Raw genomic sequence first — 19403 nt, forward strand, 5'->3', positions numbered from 1 at the left:
AGAGTTTGGGTCTATTCCACCTGTAATGAAAACTTGTGAAAGCAGTTAACAAGGGACACATTGATGAGGTGACTATTATGCATGACAGGGCATAAATCAGATAATGTTTCTCCTCTGCTTAAACCCCTCCAATGGTTTCTCATTTCGCTTAAAAGGTTCAAACTCTTTGCCTGGACCCACAAGGATGCACAACACCTACCCCTCCCTAGCCTTTATCTCAATGCACCTCTTGCTAATTTACCTCTCAGCCCTTTCTGTTCCTTAAATGCACCGATCTCATTTGCATCTTGCAAGCCCTCTTGCCTGGGATGCTCCTCTCCTGGTTTGTTCTAATTTTTCAGATATCAGCAAAAATGCCCTCCACCATGTCCCATCTCTGTACTTGTTCTCTCCTATACACAGCACATGTCACCAACTGCTATTTTCTTATTCATGTGTGTATGTCTTTCCTTACTAGATGGAATTCAAGCTCCATGAGAGCAGGAGTCCTATCTGTCTTGTTTTCTGCTGTTGTCTCAGCATCTGACTCCTGGGAGGTGCTCAATAAAGTGTTCATCAAGTGAAAAAGAAAATCGTATCTCTTACACAGGCTACCATAATATAACATTCCTTTAATAGCTAACTTTTGTTCCTCCTTTAACAATATTTAACAAATGCCAAGACCAGACTTAAGCCTTCTTGGGGAAAAGCTGTTAATGAGAGATTTTCCAGAGGAAAGGTCAGCAGGTGAGCTCAGCACTGTGTGTGGAGTCATGCAGTGTGGGTGGCTCCCTGGGCAGTGGGAAGAGAAAAATGGATTAAGAAAAACAAACTGATCAGGAAGAAGGAGAGGAAATAAAAAGATTTAAACAACAACAACAAAAACAAGGCCGGAGAAGATGGAGAGACAGGGAGAGATCACATGGGTGTGGCAGAGTTCAACCACAGGACTTTAGAGGCCTTGGAAGCCACTTCTTGCAATGCAGGACACCAGGTGTTGCATGAAATAGTGCTTTCCACCCTTCTTCTGTTCTCAGATCAGGGTTGGCTCTTCTAGTAACAGCCATAAGTCAATTGCGTTCCTACACACCAATGATGAAACAGTTGAAAGAGAAATTAGAAATATAGCCTCAAAAAAAAAAAAGAATATTTGGGAATTTAACAAATTTAACAAAAGAGGTGAAAGACTTCTACAGTGAAAAGAGGAATTTTATATTCCATGAACTAGAAAAAGGAGGGAACCCTTCCAAACTTATTCTATGAAGCTAATATCACTGTGATATCAAAACCAAAGACACATCAATGTCAAACTTCAGACCAATATTCCTGATGAACACAGATGCAAAAATTCTTAATAAAATACTGGCAAATTGCATACAAAAACACATTAAAAAGACTGTGCACCATGATCAAGTGGGTTTCATCCCACGAATGGAACATTGATTCAACATAAGGAAATCAATAAATGTAATTCACCACATAAATAGACTTAAAGGCAAGAATCATATGATTAACTCAATAGATGCAGAAAAAGAATTTGAAAAAAATACAGCATCCATTCATGCTCAAAATACTAGAAAAGCTGGGTGCAGTGGCACATGCCTGTAATTCCATCTGCTTGGGAGGCTGAGACAGGAGAAACGCAAGTTCAAAGCCAGCCTCAGCAATTGTGAGGCACTAAACAACTCAGTGAGACCCTGTCTCTAATAATATACAAAAATAGGACTGGGATGTGGCTCGGTGGTTGAGTACCCCTGAGTTCAATCCCTGGTACCAAAAAACAAACGAACAAACAAAAAACCCACTAGAAAAACTAGGGAGAGTAGGAACATACCTCAACATTGGAAAAGCTATATATTCTAAACCCAAGGCCAACATCATTCTAAATGGAGAAAAATCTGAAAGCATTCTCTCTAAAACCTGGAACAAGTCAGGTATGTCCTCTTTTACCACTTCTACTCACCATAGTCTTTGAAACTCTAGCCAGGGCAATTAGGCAAAGGAAAGAAATTAAAGGGTTATGAATAGGAAAAGAAAAGCTCAAACTATCTCTGTTTGCCAACAACATGATCCTATGTTTAGAAGAGCCCCCCAAAAAAATCCACCAGAAAACTTCTAGAACTCATCAATGAATTCAGCAAAGTATCAGATTATAAAATTAACACCCATAAATCAATTGCATTTCTATACACTAATGATGAATCGATTGAAAGAGAAATTAGAAAAACTATCCCATTCATAATAGCCTAAAAAGAAAAAAAAAGATTGGGGAATCAATCTAAAAAAAATAGATAAAAGACCTCTACAGTGAAAACTACACAACACTAAAGAAAGAAATTGAAGAAGACCTTACAAGACGGAATGATCTCCCATGTTCTTGTATAAGCAAAATTAATATTGTCAAAATGGCCATGCTACCAAAAGTGCTATACAGATTTAATGCAATTCCTATTAAATTTCCAATGACATTCATCATAGAAATAGAAAAGGCAGTCATGAAATTCGTTTGGAAAAATAAGGGGCCCAGAATAGCCAAAGCAATCCTTAGCAAGAAAAATGAAGCAGGAGACTTCATAATACCAGACCTTAAATTATACTACAGAGCTATAGTAACAAAAACAGCATGGTATTGTCACCAAAACAGACATGAAGATCAATGGCACAGTATAGAAGACACAGAGCAAACCCACATAAATACAGTTATCTCATACTAGACACAGATACAGAAAACATTAGAGAAAAGGTAGCCTCTTCAACAAATGGTACCAGGAGAACTGGAAATACATAGGTAGCAGAATGAAATTTAACCCCTATCTTTCACCCTGCACAAAAGTCAACTAAAAGTAGATCAAAGACCTAGGTATTTAAGAAACCCTGTATCTACTAGAAGAAAATGTAGGCCCAACACTCCAACATGTCAGGTTAGAAATCAACTTTCTCCACAAGTCTCCTAAAGTGCAAGAAGTAAAATTTAAAAAATCAATAAATGGGATGGTATCAAACTAAAAAGCTTTTCCACAGCAAAGGAAACAATCACGAGTGTGAAGAGAGAGCCTATAGAATGGGAGAAAATCTTTGCCACCTGCATCTCAGATAAAGGGTTAATTTCTGTGATATACAAAGAACTCAAAAAGCCTAACACCAAAATCAACAACAATATACAAATAACCCAATCAATAAATGGGCAAAAAAAACCTAAAAAGACACTTCTGAAAAAAAGATAAACAAATGGTCAACAAATTAATGAAAAAAATATTCAACATTTCTAGCAAGTAGAGAACTGCAAATTAAAACTATACTGAGATTTCACCTTACTCCAGTCAGAATGGCAATTATCAAGAATATAAGTAACAATAAATGTTGGCAAGCATGTGGGGGAAACATTGCTGGTGGGACTGCAAATTTGTGCAACCACTCTGAAAAGCAGTATGGAGATTCTGCAAAAAAACTAGAATGGAACCACTTTTGATGAGCGGATAAAGAAAATGTGGTATATATACACAATGGACTATTACTCAGCCATAAATAAGAATGACTTCATGACATCTGCCAGTAAATAGAAGGATCTGGAGACTATCATGCTAAGTGAAAAAAGCCAGTCCTCTAAAATCAAAGGTAGAATGGTTTCCCTAATATGTGGAAACTAACCCACAACAAGGGAGGGGAGGGGAAGAATAAAAGTTCAATGGATTAGACAAAGGGGAATGAAGGCAAGGGGAAATAGGAATAGGAAAAACTGTGGAATGAATCTGACATAACTTTCCTATGTACATACATGAATACATCACAGTGAATATCAAATCGTGTACAGCCACAAGACTGGGATCCTAAGTAGAATAAGATATACTCCATGTTTGTATAAATATGTCAAAATAGACTATACTGTCATACATAACTAAAAAGAACAAATGATTAAAAAAAAGGAGGAATTTTAAGGCTGAAGGAGACGGTAGAGGTCAAAGTCCGCACCATCATGTACAGATGAGGAAAAGAAATGGCCCTCAGTCCAGGGCCACTGCAGCCTTAAGCCTCACATTAAAGGCAGAAGGCGATTAAACCTAACTCCTTTCCATAAGCACAAGAAGTGGCAGAAGGAAGAGGGGTAGAGAGAAAAAGTGTCACGCAGAGGGAAAAAGATAAAGGTAGTAGTTGTGCCATTGTGGCTGTTATGATCAAAGGCTTACAAGAGTGGTAAATAAAGACAATCACAAATCTGAACTTAAAGGGGAAATTTAGTTGCCTACATTTTCCCCATTCAATACACAGATCAGTCCGAGCTTGGGATAGAGTAAAATAATCATCAATAGGCTCTTGGGTCAATTAGGTAAAAAATATTCCATATTAATCTATTTTAAAAAAACAAGGGCAGACAGAAGATTATAAAACAAAAATGTAGGTCTCACCAGTCTCAGAAAAGTAGTAAAGAATCATAACCAACCCCCCTCTGTAGTGACCCCAAACCAACACCTACTGAATCAGTCCCACAGTGACCTGTATAAAATATGAACATCAGGGGTTTTTTTTTTTTTCAGTAATTCTCATCGAGTACTGTTTCCTATACTGTAGTAGTTTTACCCTGACAGTACAAAGATGTTTACAAGCCTATATTTCCTTAATTAAAAAACACCTTCTTTAATAGCTAAATGCCCCTCTGATATCTTTTCTGGGGAAAAAAGAAGCACTACTAGATTAAATGTATGTGTCTATTATAGGAGAAATCTACTTTCAAAATGTTAAAGTATGGGGGCTGGAAGTGGAGCTCAGTAGTAGGGTGCTTGCCTAGCATGCTTGAGGCCCTAAGCACTGGGGGGGAAAAAAGACTTAAAATGAGGGAATTGTGTGATTTTAAAAAGCAGGCATTAAAGGAATAATCCTTTGCTCCACACAGTGATCAGTTTTGTTAAATAAAGAAAGGGTTGATTATTTAAAACTATAAATTTAAAAATTAAATTAAAACCAACTTTTGTAGTATTCCAGGACCCGTTAATATAAACTGGTATAATATTACTTGGGGAAAAATGTACAATATATTTGATCATTATATTTTGGTGCTTAGCAGCCATTCCCTCTTTTTCCTTTTATTTTGTGTAGACTCCTCCCTTTCAGTTTACGTGACTTCAGAGGCATTCACTCCCATGCAGATATAGGGAAAGCATGTGATTCAGGCTGGTTAACCAAAGTCTTACATTTACATGGTCCTATAGACTTTTTTTTTTTTTTTTGGTGGTGATAGCCTGTGATGTCATCAGGATCAAGGAAACTTGTGGCCAGAGGTGAGTACACTTCCTGAGGGACGAGTCTGGACTCAGATCTGTGAGGAGGTGAGACCTGCCACACTCATCCTTTGACCACATTGGGTTTGAAACTGAGACCAATATGACAGAAAACTGGGATGGAGAAGAACCAAGTGCTGATGTTGCTGGTTGAGCCCTGAACCTACCTATACCTGGAGCTAGCCCTATTTCTAGACTTTTAAATTTACATGAGCAAATAAATTCTCCATTTTGCTTAAGCAAGCACAGCCAGGCTTTCTATCACTAGAGTCTTAAGTGATGAAGGAGCTGGTACTAGAAGTGAGTATTGGACATAACTAATCCTAAAATATGCAATTAGCTGGCTTATGGTTGGGAGACAACTATAGTGTTGGTTCTTCTGGGCTAGAAGGTGGCAATCCTTGTTATATGACAGCAAAACTGCTAGCTATGCTGCCACCTATTGAATCCTTGGTCTAATACCATAAGCACATCCTTAAAGGATTCAACAGAAAACACTTGGGATGTTGGGAATATCCTCTAGGAAGATCCACAGGAAAGAGAGAAACTTAGGCTGAAGACTGACTGGGTGCACAGTGGGGGGAAATACAGTTTTATTAACAAATGGGTGAGAATCAAATAATCTGGAGGTGTATGGGATGGAAAACCCAAATTTTCCTATTAGATAGGGCAAGGAGGTAAGAATCACATCAGAAAACAAGTTTGGAACATGGAAGTCTGATTCCTCACTGTCTCTCCAAATATACTGTTATGTTCTTTCATCTGGGGAAAAAAGGACAGTTCACTGAGACATTGGGATCCATCTCATGAACAAGGAGTGAATTATAAAATGAAGACTCCGGACTGGAGTGAGGCTTGCACCTGCATTAGCTGTCTCTCTTTTGTGGGGGAAAAATGGTGAGTGCAATGTATTACCTATTTCTGAGCCTGTATGTATAGGAAAGATATGTGTGTGAGTCCTGGATAAACAGTATATATGTATTTGTTGCTTCTGGGTTGTCCAGTACCCATCCTCCTAAGTGACAGTAACAAATTCAGATTTGGGAAGAGGTCCACTGACCTTGTACTCTGCTCTCCTGGCCTCCGTTGGGCTAACTCTACTCTGACTCCAGGAATGCAAAGTGAGCAGCTGTGGTTAAGCCCAGCCTTGGAGTTCTCTGGCTACGGTGGCTGGTTCAGAGAGGAATGTGTGGCTACTTCTGAACCAAGGAGATGCAATGAACCTTATTCTAAGATGTGTGGGGACAGGACTGGTAGTGTCATCGCCACATTATTAACACGTGGAAGCCTGGGAGAAAGCCAGCGCAGCACTTGCTCATGGGGAGCTGGCTGAAAAGGCAGAGCAAGCAATGCAACATGTGGACATCACGTGGTCCTGATTCAAATAAACTAGAGAAACACAAGGCAACTAGAAATTTGAAAATCAAATTGAATATTGAGCACCATTATTACTATGTTTTAGGTAATAATGATGCTACTGCAGTTATGTTATATTTTACAAAGGGTCCTTCATTTTTAGATAGTCACACCGAGATATTTGTGGATGAAGTGACTTGATGTTTGCTTCAAAGTAATATGGAAAAGGGGGGGAAGTGGGTGGAGGTGCAAATGAAACAAAAGCAGTCATGAGATGATCATCTTCAAAGCTGGGTGAGGGGTACATGCAGTTCAGTTTACCATTCTGTCGACTCTTCCTAGGCACTTGAAATGTTTCCATAATGATAAAGCTTAAAAAAAAAAATCAAACAAACAAGGACTGTGGCTCATTCCCTTCTCCATCCACTAGAGGCTGTGGAAGAGGTGTGCTCTCTCAATTCGAAACTTGCTCAGACCTGGGAGTTAGTTACCTTGTACTTCTCAAAAACCTTCTTTGCATTGTTGGATGAATTGGGATAGAGATGGAAGCCTCTCCCCCCAGAACTCAAGTAGCTCTTCCCAGAAAAGGATTAAACTCTCTAGACTGTAGACCGATTAAGAGTAGGAACAAAAAAAGTAAAAATAAAAATTCCAACCAAGGAATGAGAGAAAACAACCCTCCTTTTGCATTAGGACTATCCAATAGAAATATAATTTGAGCCACCTGTGCAATTCTTGACTCTATGCTAGCCACGTTACAAAGAGTAGAAAGAAATAGGTGAAAGTGTAGCCATATCTTTTATTTAATATAGGATTTCAAAAAGAGTACTACTGAATGTACCAAGAATTTTTTTAAACAATTATTAGTTAGGTATTTTTACATCCTTTTTATCAATACAGTCTTCAGAAATGTGTTTATTTTCTTTTTCTTCTTTTAATTTAATTTAATTTTTAACAATTTCTTATTGATTTTATTTTTTTAAATACAAGACAGCGGAATGCATTACAATTCTTATTACACAGAAATGTGTGTATTTTCTTACTGATGGCATTGTAAGTGCTTCAGAGCTGCTACCATACTGGCTAAAATGACGCTAGACAGTACAGGCCTGATGGGCATGGGCTCATCTTTCTCTCTGGCAAGATGCCCAGATGGCACTCAGCAGATACCCCATCAGTGTCAGTCCTGGGATAGTCTTGTTCTGTCCAGAGACAACTCTGAGCCATAGCTGTAAGTTCTTAAGGAGAGTGGCTTGGAGCCATTCAGGACATTGGCTGAGTATTCCTGGGCGTGTGGCCAGCAGGATTAAAGTTATACTGGCTGCTTCTTCCTGGAGTATTAGTGCTAGCAATCCCACTACAATACATGAATCCTTGGCCAAGAGATACTTACTGTAGCATATAAAAGTTTGAAAATAGAGGCTCAAAAGAAATTCATGGACTCCAAAGCCTCAGTGGCTTTCCATTTTATACCAAGCAAAGTCTGCAATGAATGCCATTTCTGGCAAGAGCCAGCCCTCCATTCCCTGTCCTTTCCTGCCCTTCTCCCCTTTTCCTTTATCTTCAGGCAATTGCACTTGCTGTTCCCTCTCCCAAGGACACTTTTCTCTTGGTTGTCCACACAGCCTGCTCCTTCACTCCATCTGGGTCCGCCACTATTTGTACATGATCCGCTTTTCCACTGGAGAGGCAGCTACCTGAGGCCAGGGATCTTGTCTCATTTGCTGCTGTCTCCCAGCTGCTGATAGAACAGTATCTGACATATTACGGTGCTCGAGAGAGATGTGTAAATGAATTTTAAAAGCTTCCATTTCATGTTGAGTTTCATCCTTCTCTTAACCTGGGATTATGATTTTGCTGCCACACACTGGGTTCTAGACAGGGAGGTGCCCAGGCAAAGCAGAAATGTGCTGGGTTTGCTCCCCCAAAAGACCTGGGGAGGCTTTTGCTTCTCCTAACCTGTGATAATACCAGGACCACCACTCAACACACCATAAGGGAGACCTGCCAATACATTGGCAACTGTCTTTCTAAGCAAGGTTATTTTCCAGTGTCAGGGATAGGACAAGGTCTCTTACTTAAACCAGAAAGTGATGAGGTGACTAGCTTGGAAGGATAAAAGGGGAACCAACTCAGGGTTGGAAAAAAGGCCCCAGGACTATCTAGAAAGAATGTTCCTGAAATGGGTTCACATACTCCAACTCAACAAACATGTTTCTCTGTCTCTGGAGCACCCAATGCCCAATACTCTAGGTGCCAAGGATGCAGTGGGAGTCTTGCCTCTCCATACTATGTGGCAGTGCATGCTCAGCAAAAACAGAAGATGAAAAACAAAATAAAACAAAGCAAATACAAGCCAGACACACTGTCACACACCTGTAAATCCCAGCTGCTCAGGAGGCTGAGGAAGGAGGATCTCAAGTTCAAAGCCAGCCTTAGCAAAGGATAATGCTAAGCAACTCAGTGATAGAGCCTGAGTTGTTAAATAAAATACAAAATAGGTCTGGGGATGTGACTCAGTGGTTGAGTGTCCCTGAATTCAGTCCCCATTACCATTCCCCCACCCCCCCAAAAAAACCCCAAACAAACCAACCAACCATAAAAAACAAACCACAAAGCAAACACAGAAATTCTGAAGTTTAGAACATCACACACTTCATTTCTTAAGGGAAAAATGCTTTTCACATGTAAAAAGACCCTTCATATTTCTATCGAAGGCAGTCTTGTCATAGGTACTATAATTAAACTGCAAAAATTTCCCATTTGGTCACCAATGTCCAATACAAATGGCCCCCAGGGGAAAACCCTGTGAAATACAAGGAGTGATTTCTTTACAACCCAAGGGGCAAAAGATGGAAAGTCCCTTCTCACATCCCGCCATGTACATTCTAGTGCACACACACTGGGAGAAGGTACTGGCATGCAGAAAGTAGTGTGTTCCTGTTGGTTGTCTATCATTAGGTTTGAAAGCAAGTGGAGGATCTTTACAATTATTTCTAGGTTGGGGACAATGGCCATCTAGGTCCTTATTCAGACTTCAGCCCCGTGGTTACTCTGTGTCTCTTTCTGGGAGAGAGAAATCACAGGATCTTGAAAACCTCCCTAGGCTCTCAGGAAACAAGGGTCGGTACAGCTCTGCACCTTCCGGCCTGACATCACCTGCCTGAACACCGCAGGAAATGCTCAGGGACTGGAGATTCCCCTTGGGGCCCTCCGATTGCACAGGAGCCAGACTTGGCTGGTGACGCTGCCTGTGAGAGGCAGTCCCAACTGTTCTGTGCATGAACAGGAAAGGAAGAGAATTTGTGGGTGTCACAATAAAGGGAGGCTTTTCTGGGATTCAGAAGATTCGAATTGTATTATACCAAACTATCTCATTCAGTAAAAAATTGTCCCACATGATCGTCAAAGGTCTGGGTGGACACTGATGTAGGTGAAGAAACTGTTTAGAGTTATCTGAGCCTAGAACTTGACTCCAGTTGATATATAAACTCAAAGTGATTACAGATAGATACTCCTTGACTTACAATGGATCATCATAAGTAAGACTGGGAACATCTGTATTGTATTAGTGCATTTATTCCTTTAATTTCCCAGTAATGCAAATGTCCTATTAATGAAATTACTTTTATTTGGATTGTGAAAGTTGTCAGAATCAAAATGAAGTTACTATGTCAGCTCTAATAACAACGAAAGTAAATAAAGCCAGGATTTTCTGGAGGAAGGGTTATTACATGTGATTGCCCGATAGTAACTAACCACAAAGTCTTGGCCAGAACCATGAGCTCACACAGAGGCCACCACCCACCTACCTTATAACCAAAAGGACTTCTGTAAGGATGTCTGCCCAGCAATTGTTCATTCACCCTTGACTGACACCACTCTTGTGGCCAACATCACTGTGGCCAAAGGTTATTGTTTCAAAATATCTGATGTAAATCCTCATTTTTGCTTTTAGAAAATTTCTCCTTACCTCAACTCCTTTGAATCCTCCCACAGTTTACTATGGTGGGTGTATTCCCAAGGCAGGGCTCTGATATTCCCAAATGAATATGGTATTTTTCAGAGAATCTTGTTGTTTTGTTTTGCTTTTTTTTTTTTTTCTTTTTTAGGTTGACAAGATGTTTACCAAGAGTTATTCATCCTTTTTGGAAAATCATGTGCCCAAGGACATTGTCAATTGTGGTATTTAAGCCTCTAATAAGAGTTAATCCGCAGTGGTAGTAGCCACATTCACAGTTACTCTGTGTATAGATGCAAATACCTGACAACTTACTCTGTTTTGTTTTTTAATGAACTGTGCCTGATCACTTCTCAATTGAACTTATTTTATTAAAAAGCTGCTTTTATTTTATTTCTTTTAAAATTAAGATTGCAGTGATTTTTATTTTGGAAATTAGGTCAAACCACATCATTTATGAAGTTCACTGAGAATTGTGGAGGAAGATTAGAAAATTGTATTAAAAGTGGCCACTGGATCAGATGAGGCTGGGAATCACAGCTTCTGATGGTTCTGGGGATGTTGGGCCTCCTTAGTGCGGTTTGGGTACCTGCTCATCCAGTTGTGGGAAGTGGAGAGAGCTGGGATCCCCACAGCTGCTCACCTCCAGTCCTGGGAGATATTTCCCATTTGTTCCCAGAGGTGTTCAGAGGCCTGTGTACTTTTTTTCTCCTGTGTCTTAGCAGATTGCTTTTCTCAGTGGCTCAGCCAAAACAGAATTTGTTCTACCCAAATGACCCCAGATTCCCTCCAACAACTTCCCCGCCTTGCCATTGGCTGCTCCGGATTCTCCAAATGACTGACTGGGAAAACAGATTGCTGGAAAAACACTTCCAGGTTGTCTCTAATGGGGTCAGTACCCTATCCGATCACAGGAAAGATCCTGGAAAATGCTTTCTGCTTCCAAACATGCATGTAGAGATCAGAAAAGGTGCAATCACAAAGTGATCAGTTCCACCATTTTGGGTGGGTATTTTTTGTTGTTGTTTTTTGCTTAGTACTGACCAAATGACTCCTTCCCTGAAACACGGAGCTGCTTAAGCCAAAGTCTTGGACCATTCTGCCTGCTTCAGATTCATTCCAACAGAATGATCAGTTGGTGGCTTATGTAAAAAGCAGCTCCATGACTACACTTAAATATTGACTAGTTTGAGGATAACAAACCACCAAGACTTGAGGTATAAAAACCACATGTGGTGTATGTTTTGTAGGACACCCACAGGAGGAGAAATGGACAGAGACAGAAAAGAAGTCAAAATAGTCTCTCCCTGCCAACACCAGCCCCCCACTAAATAAATAAAAAACAAAACAATATGAAACAACAATTAAAACCCCACCTGGGTGCTACTCTTGGCTTTTGGGTGGCAGTTGTGTCCTGGCAAGACTACCTGAGCACCATGGCCAAGGCCAAGGTGTCAGAATAACCTGCTGTAACCTCCACCGGGGTCCACAACATGGTCCCTGACCATGGCTTCTATTTCCAATTCCTTCTTCAGATTAACTTCTCCAACCCTGAGGTCCCTGCCATCCCTGCTTTCTTCCCTTGACCTGATTCTATACTCACTCTCCTGATCTTCTTCTCTAGCCCAAAAGAACAACACACAAAGCTGTAGTTTCCTTTCTGGAATTAGAGTGATGTAGGTAGTATGATCTTTTACTCTGCTCACCCTCCCTGCATGGCTGTAACTGCCCTGTTAACCAGTGAGCAACTGTGCGAGGGCTCTTGAGCACAGCGGTCATTTAACAAAAATGGAGCATCTATCAGGTGCCCAGAATGTTTTTAGATTTAGGGGATATTACAGTAATCAAACAAACAAAACTCTCCACCCTCAAGGAGTTTGCCTTCATATTCAAGCTGATGGCATGATGGAAATTAAATAAATTCATTCCCCATGTGTGGAGAGCAGGTGTCCATTTTGGTTCAGTTTATATTTATCTTTTGTAGAACAACCTTACCAAGGACGCTGCCATAGGGCTAATGCAGGCCAACTCAGAAAAAAATGTACAGTGCTCAATCGTCCTTTGGGAATTACTCATTTCTATATGAAAACTGAACACATGACTATTTTAATTTCCATTTCAATGGTTTTCATACTTACAAACATACTTGATGGTATACTGCTAGACCAGCCCACAAAAGTCTAATTAATTTATAATGTGACTAAACTAAAATTTCAGTTTCAGGTCTATTACCTCTATGGGAAGAGGTGAGAGAAAGAAGGACTCATTCATATTTTGTGGTCCCCAGCCTGGGCTTCTCCCCATTACCCTGAACAACTCTGAACTCTTTGGACCTCACTGGGGACTGACCCTGAGGCACTCCTGACCCAAATGCTTTTACCTCCAGATCATAATTCTCCTTCCTGGGATAAGATGATGTCATTGAGCCATCAGAAGGAAATCAAGTTGTCTTTTATCACAAAAGAGAGGGGAGGTGTGTAACCAAATGATGCTAATTTTATTGAAATAAGATACTTGCTTTGAGATAGGTACAATATAGTTAATGTTTTAGAATTTCCTTCTAATACTTTTTCCCTCTCAGTTTTGTTTTTATAAATTTTATTTTGTTTGATTTTTTTTTTTTTTTTTTTTTTGCAGTGCTGAGATCAAACCCAGGTCCTTATGCATGCTGGGCCAGTGCTTTACCCCTGAGCTAGCCTTCCCCCAGTCCTCTCTCTGTGTATTTCAAATGGGATCAGATGCTGTTTTTGTGTGTCCTTCACATTTCCCCATATTAATATTCTCTTTAAAATAACTTTAGTAGTTGAATATTTCATTTTACAGGTGTTCTATTATCTGTAACGTTTAAATTTTTTAGACATTAAAATAACACCCAGATTCATTATTATAAATTCTACTATAATTAATATATGTGTATTTAGATGTCTGAAGTCTAACAACAATTTTAGGTTATTTCCTTAGGGTAAATTTATTATAATACAATGACAGGAACAGAGTTTTGTTTGTTTGTTTGCTTTTAGAATCTGGACACATACTTTTAAACTGCTTTCTTGTGGTATTAGCTACTACAGTGGCACCAGTACCCATTTCTTTTCAATATGTACTATTATCACTTTTCAAAATCTTTGATAAGTGAAAAACTATATGTATAGGCTATTTTAATTTTCATTTTTTTATTAGTACGGTTGACAATATTTCATAATTTATTATATCCTCTGTTATTAACATATTTTAATTAATGAAATATTAACTGGATCTTTTTTTTCTTTTTTGTTGTCCTGGGGATTGAACCCAGGGCATTGCACATGCTAGGGAAGTGCTCTACAGCTGAGTTATACTCATGTCCCTTAGATTTTTTTTCCTCCCATTTGAACCAAAAGGTTACCTAAAAGCTCCATGATTTCTTTTTTTTAGAGCTGGGGATCAGACCCAGGACCTCATGCATGATAAGCAAGTGCTCTACCTCTGAGCTACACTGCAAGACTGCTCCATGATTTTTCAAAAACAAATGAAATGTTTTTAATTATTGGGAATTGAGTGGAGAGCAGTGACCATTTCTGTGAGTTCTTAAGCAAATGTTCTTAAGTCAAGGGCCACTTTTAATGTTCAGCTATGGCTAGTGTTGTGAAGTATGAGAAATATTTCCATGCCCTGTTGGGAGAGGGTGTGGGACTTCTAGGCACATCTCACTGAAGCTCTTCCTGCTCAAAGACAAAGGCAGGAATGCCTGGGTTTATGTTACACACGTGCAGACAGGAAGCAGCCGTATGACCCTGAGTCATCTTATTCTATCTTTCACAAGACTAAACTTCCCAGGAACCAAGGAGTAATTCATGCTGACCTAACAAGTAGCCAAACTTCCGTTAGCTTCATCACCTTCATTAGCCATTATGCACTATTTTGGAAAAAGTAAAATCTAAATTACATTTTTTTTAAATGGTTGAAAACCTGGCAATCAAAACCTCTTTCTGAGTATTGGTCATTCAAAGCGACTCTAGTGATGTACACAATGACTGACAGAGGACCTGAACTTTTATGACATCCCCTGACCTACTTTCTATCTGGCTCTTCCCAAGTCAAAACTTACGACAGGAATGACCCTCACTTTCCACAGTTCTTGCACCTGGTCTTAGAAGGTGTTCAATATATCTAAATTAGGCAGATGCTTTGGGGTAGAGTGCCTGGCATATTCTAACAATAAACAACATCAGTTAGCATTCCTATGGTTAAGTGAGCTTAACTTCTCAATTAGTGCCACTTGGTAAAGAAAGAAATGCACTGGCTAGGGAAGGAGGGCAAGACTGAGAGACAAGGCAAAGAAGTGGCTATTTTTGTTTACAGAGGGATAATTGAAGAATTTGTTCTATTTGATATTTGATAAACATTAAGAATGGATAATTTCAAACTCCATTTATATCATTTATATACAATGAGTTCTCAAATACACTTAGTCCTATTTATAAATGATCCATTCAATTTGTCATGGGCCCAATTTCACTAATTCCTCTGCTTTTTTGTGCAATTCCAAATATCACTAGACTTGATGAACATAAAATTTGGGGGAAAATGCCCACAAACTATGGTATTGATTTTATGCTCACTGGCTTATCCTCATTTCACCTGAAGATGGCTGTGGTCAATCAGTAAGTAGGTAAGTTAAAGGTCTAATAGAGGAATGGGGAGCCACTCATCCCAAAATCTTATACTGCAAAGAGAGAACTTCTCTTCAGTTTACTTAGAGACTGTCCAAAGGCCGTTTGGGGAAGTCTCATCCAATCTGGGAATATGGAAGACAATGCTTATTTTCAAGGCTGCTTTATTCTAGTGGCTGAGGACTAAACAAAGAGAGCAGTGATCATCTATGAAAGTTTCCAGAGGTGGCACATAATGAACTGAGAGGAAACAGGCCTTGAGACCAGATCTGGTTTCTCTGAGTAAGTGAGAAAACAAAACCTGGATTCCTATCATTATGCCCAAGTTCAGCTACCACAAGAAGATGGCACTGTGACGTGAAAGATACCAGTGCCAAGAGCTGAATACAGCTTTGGAAAACTGAACACCACACAGAAAACACTCAGCATCTCCAGCTCTTATTAGAGGGGCATTCATGGAAAACCAGTGTGAAGATCAACGGGAAATTTCATTTTCCAAAGTACAAAGGTTTCTGCACACAGAGCGTCCTATTCATTCACAGTTGACTCCTCCTGAATTCAAAACACCTGCAGAAGCACATATCTAATACTCCTCACAAGCACTGTCCACCACATTTTTCTTTAACCTCTAACGGCACAAATCTTGAGATAAAGTATTCTTCTATGGCTTTCCCCAACCCCAACCTCAAGATCTTGAAAATATAGATAAGAATTCCTCAGACATGCCAAGAGATTCACAAAGATGAGAGTACCTCAAAAACAGTAATGGCAAAAGCAACGTGTAGAAACTCAAGTAATGAATAAAAACAACATATATATTACTCTAGATCCATTAAAGACCACTATCACTGGGTGTGGTGGCACAGGCCTGTAATCCCAGCGCTCAGGAGGCTGAAGCAGGAAGATCACAAGTTCAAAGTCAGCTTGAGCAACTTAGTGAGGCCCTAAGCAACTCAGTGAGATCCTGTCTTTAAAAGGGCTGGGGATGTGACTCAGTAGTAAAATGCCTCTGGGTTCAATCCCCTACACAAAAAAAAAAAAAAAAAAAAAAGAAAGAAAGAAAGAAAAGAAAAGAAAAAGAGCATTATCTGTGTATAATCAGTCTTTAAAATGCAGTGTTAAAAACCTTTTAAAAGTATTATGTGGGTTGGGGATGTGGCTCAAGCGGTAGCGCGCTCGCCTGGCATATGCGGGGCACTGGGTTTGATCCTCAGCACCACATAAAAATAAAAAATAAAGATGTTATGTCCACCGAAAACTAAAAAAATAAATATTGAAAAATTCTCTCTCTCTCTCTCTCTCTTAAAAAATTAAAGTATTATGTGATTTTATTCTAAAATTCTCCAAAACAACATTCAATATGTTCAATATGTTGCTCAGGGAAGTGAATCATACCTGCTACCACTTTGCCAGAAGTTCAGCTTTTTCAAAATTCAAGTCCATGACAGGACTTGGTCAGCTCCTCAGTCATTTTACTTAAGGGTGACTCTTTCTTCCTCCTACACAAAATAAGCAATTATATCCTTAAAAATATAAAATCAGAACTTGATAGGAATCAAATCAGTTTTAATGCATAACTCTGAGAATATAACAATCACTCTAAGCTTATTATGCTTTAAATCTCTGGGCTGGGGCTGGGGCTCAGTGGTAGCACACTTGCCCGGCATGTGGGAGGCACTGCATTCAATTCTCATCTCCACATGTAAGTAAAAAAAATAAAGGTCTATCAACAACTAAAAAAAATTTGAAAAAATAAATCTCTAGTTCTACCTAACATAAGTATAAAAATATATAAATGGTTAGAATTTACTCTGAGATACTATAATATACTACTATTTTAATGGCAAAAGAGATTTACGAATTTATGGAAAAGGAGATATTTACAAAACACCTTAATAAAAGCACTATTTACATTTGTATATCAACACTTAAAAGTATCCAATGGTAGTTCACTGATTAAAAGTATTTAAAACACAACAATAGGAAAGTGAAGAATAGTTTTACTTAAACTTGCATCCTCTAAAGTTTGTCAGGACCAGAGAACCTGAAACATTATGTAGAAATCCATATTCAAAAGAATTCCATGAAATTCTCAAAAAGAGCAGGAAAGGATCACCTGAGGACATTGTTTTAGCCTAACCTCTGAGCATCATTCAAACAGGGAACCAATGCCTGATACTTACAAAGTGCAGTTTTCTACTGCTGAGCTCAGATGAAGACAGCCCACCCTATTACAAAAATAAATGGAAAAGCGATCATTCCATGAACTCACCTCCAAACATGAAGTACACAGTAAAGTTGTACTGCCATTCCTCAATTATCACTTTGCTTGGAAGTGATGGCAGGAGTATTTCCCTCTGAAAAACTGTTCAAAGTAATGACTTGGAGGAAGTGGTATGCTGATACCAGGAAAAAAAAAAAAAGCCCTCAAACACAAAGATAGTTCAAAATGCGTCTGTGCATGGCTCTGAGGAAACAAACAGCTCAGCTAATTTCAGCTCAAAATAAACCCAAGAGACCAGTTTACCTTGGCCATGGCTACACATATGCAGGAAAACTGAAGGTCAGCGTTTATCCAGTGATTTTGTTCTGTGCCAAAAGGGATGTGAGGGCAGGGTTATTCATCTCGAGGTCAGGATAGAATAAGAGGAGATATTCCATCCAATGGAATCATGTGTAATGAAAAGGGCTTCCCTGCTTTGTCCATGGGACAGGTGGGCTCCTGACTGCCTTACCCTCTAGGAGACAGGCGAATGAACTTTGACATCAATTCCTGAAGCTAATGCTAGATCAGAAAAACATGATATCTCCCTTGCTGAGGCCTTTCCATGGGTTCTCCCTCTACTGTATTGTCTTTGAAAAGCTAAGGTGGGTGGTTCCTAAATTACCTATTCCTTTTGTCAAGCTTGGGCTGAAATACATCTACCATCTTTAAAATGACCAATACTGAATTTTCAATTCTTGTTCATTTGAAAATAGTCTTCAAATTAAGTAAACACACAAAATAACATTTATTTGGTTTTGAAAAATCCAAATTTTCTGTAAAAGCAGTTACTTTTCTGGGATAACAGATGGTCACTGCCACCAAATTTTTTTAAAAAAGAGCCTAATAAAATTTAAAAAAAAAATTTTTTTTAAAAATTTTTTATTGTTGGCTGTTCAAAACATTACATAGTTCTTGATATATCATATTTCACAATTTGATTCAAGTGGGTTATGAGCTCCCATTTTTACCCCATATACAGATTGCAGAATCACATCAGTTACACATCCATTGATTTACATATTTTCAAATAACATGTATTTGAGAAGATCTGTGTCAGCAAAAGTCTTTAAATTGGTTGCTCCCCCCACCCTCCAATCCTGGTTTTGTGTTGCTTTTTTTGGTACTGGGGACTGAACCCAAGGGTACTTTACCACTGATCTATAACCTCAACTCTTTTTGAGACAGGATCTCACTAAGTTGCTAAGACTGGCCTCAGACTTATGATCCTGTGCCTTAACCTCCCAGATCACTGCGATTATAGGTCTGGGCCACAGGCGACCAGTTTGTATTGCTATTTTGAAGTGTTTATTCCTAATGGGGATAAGAGCCCTTTGGTTTTGCTCATTCAAGGAAATTCACCTCTTAGCCGATGACCCATTTATCTTATTTTCATTTTTAGAGGAAAAAGGAAAGAATGATTAATCTTTAACATCTGAAGCTTGTGTCACTAAGTTTCACCTTGAGTAGCGAGCTATATTTCAAAGGGCACAGATCACATGTGGGGACAATTATAACACTTTAAATGACATTTTCCCTTTTTCGGGGGTTGGCCATAATATTCAACTGGGGTACAGGAAGCAGAGATTTTTGTCTCCACTCATTCTCCTGCTCGTGGGTGGACTCACAAAAGCTGTTCCAAGCCTGCAGTTTCCAAAGTTCATCTTTCTAGGTGGTACACCCGTCAGAAATCCTGCGCAGCTCGTAAAACCCAATATAACCTTTTAGGTTGCTCTGGAAAAAACGTTGAGTAATAGGGGATAGAATGCTTTGTGTCCAGGGTTTCCAGAGCTATTCTTTGGCTAGGAGAAATGGCAAATCACAGACATCTGGAAAAGAGCGATGGCCCAAAAAGGAACAGTGATCTTCTGAAGTCTTTAGAGCGCACCTCCTTACTGCTTACCTGTCTGTTCCCTGCT

General features: G+C 39.2%; 1 protein-coding gene across 6 annotated transcripts in view; it reads right to left on the reverse strand.

Moving 5' to 3' along the window:
• Positions 1-19403, reverse strand: part of Wipf1 (WAS/WASL interacting protein family member 1) — a 122935-nt gene that overhangs the window by 45130 nt on the left and 58402 nt on the right. Inside the window, exons 3-4 of one of the 6 annotated variants that reach the window (XM_046447205.2) lie at positions 17405-17449; positions 16617-16720 (exon numbers count right to left, since the gene is read on the reverse strand). The exons of 4 other annotated variants lie outside the window; for them this stretch is intronic. The gene's annotated coding sequence lies outside the window, so the exon portion shown is untranslated. Of the gene's footprint in view, positions 1-16616; positions 16721-17404; positions 17450-17493; positions 17612-19403 lie in introns of those variants that run through there. One more of the 6 variants, XM_046447206.2, reaches the window with a different exon arrangement.

The sequence above is a fragment of the Marmota monax genome, unplaced genomic scaffold (genome assembly GCF_021218885.2).
Source record: "Marmota monax isolate L192 unplaced genomic scaffold, Marmota_monax_Labrador192_F-V1.1 WCK01_AAM20220418_F8-fsc00007, whole genome shotgun sequence".
In the NCBI taxonomy this organism is placed as follows: domain Eukaryota; kingdom Metazoa; phylum Chordata; class Mammalia; order Rodentia; family Sciuridae; genus Marmota; species Marmota monax.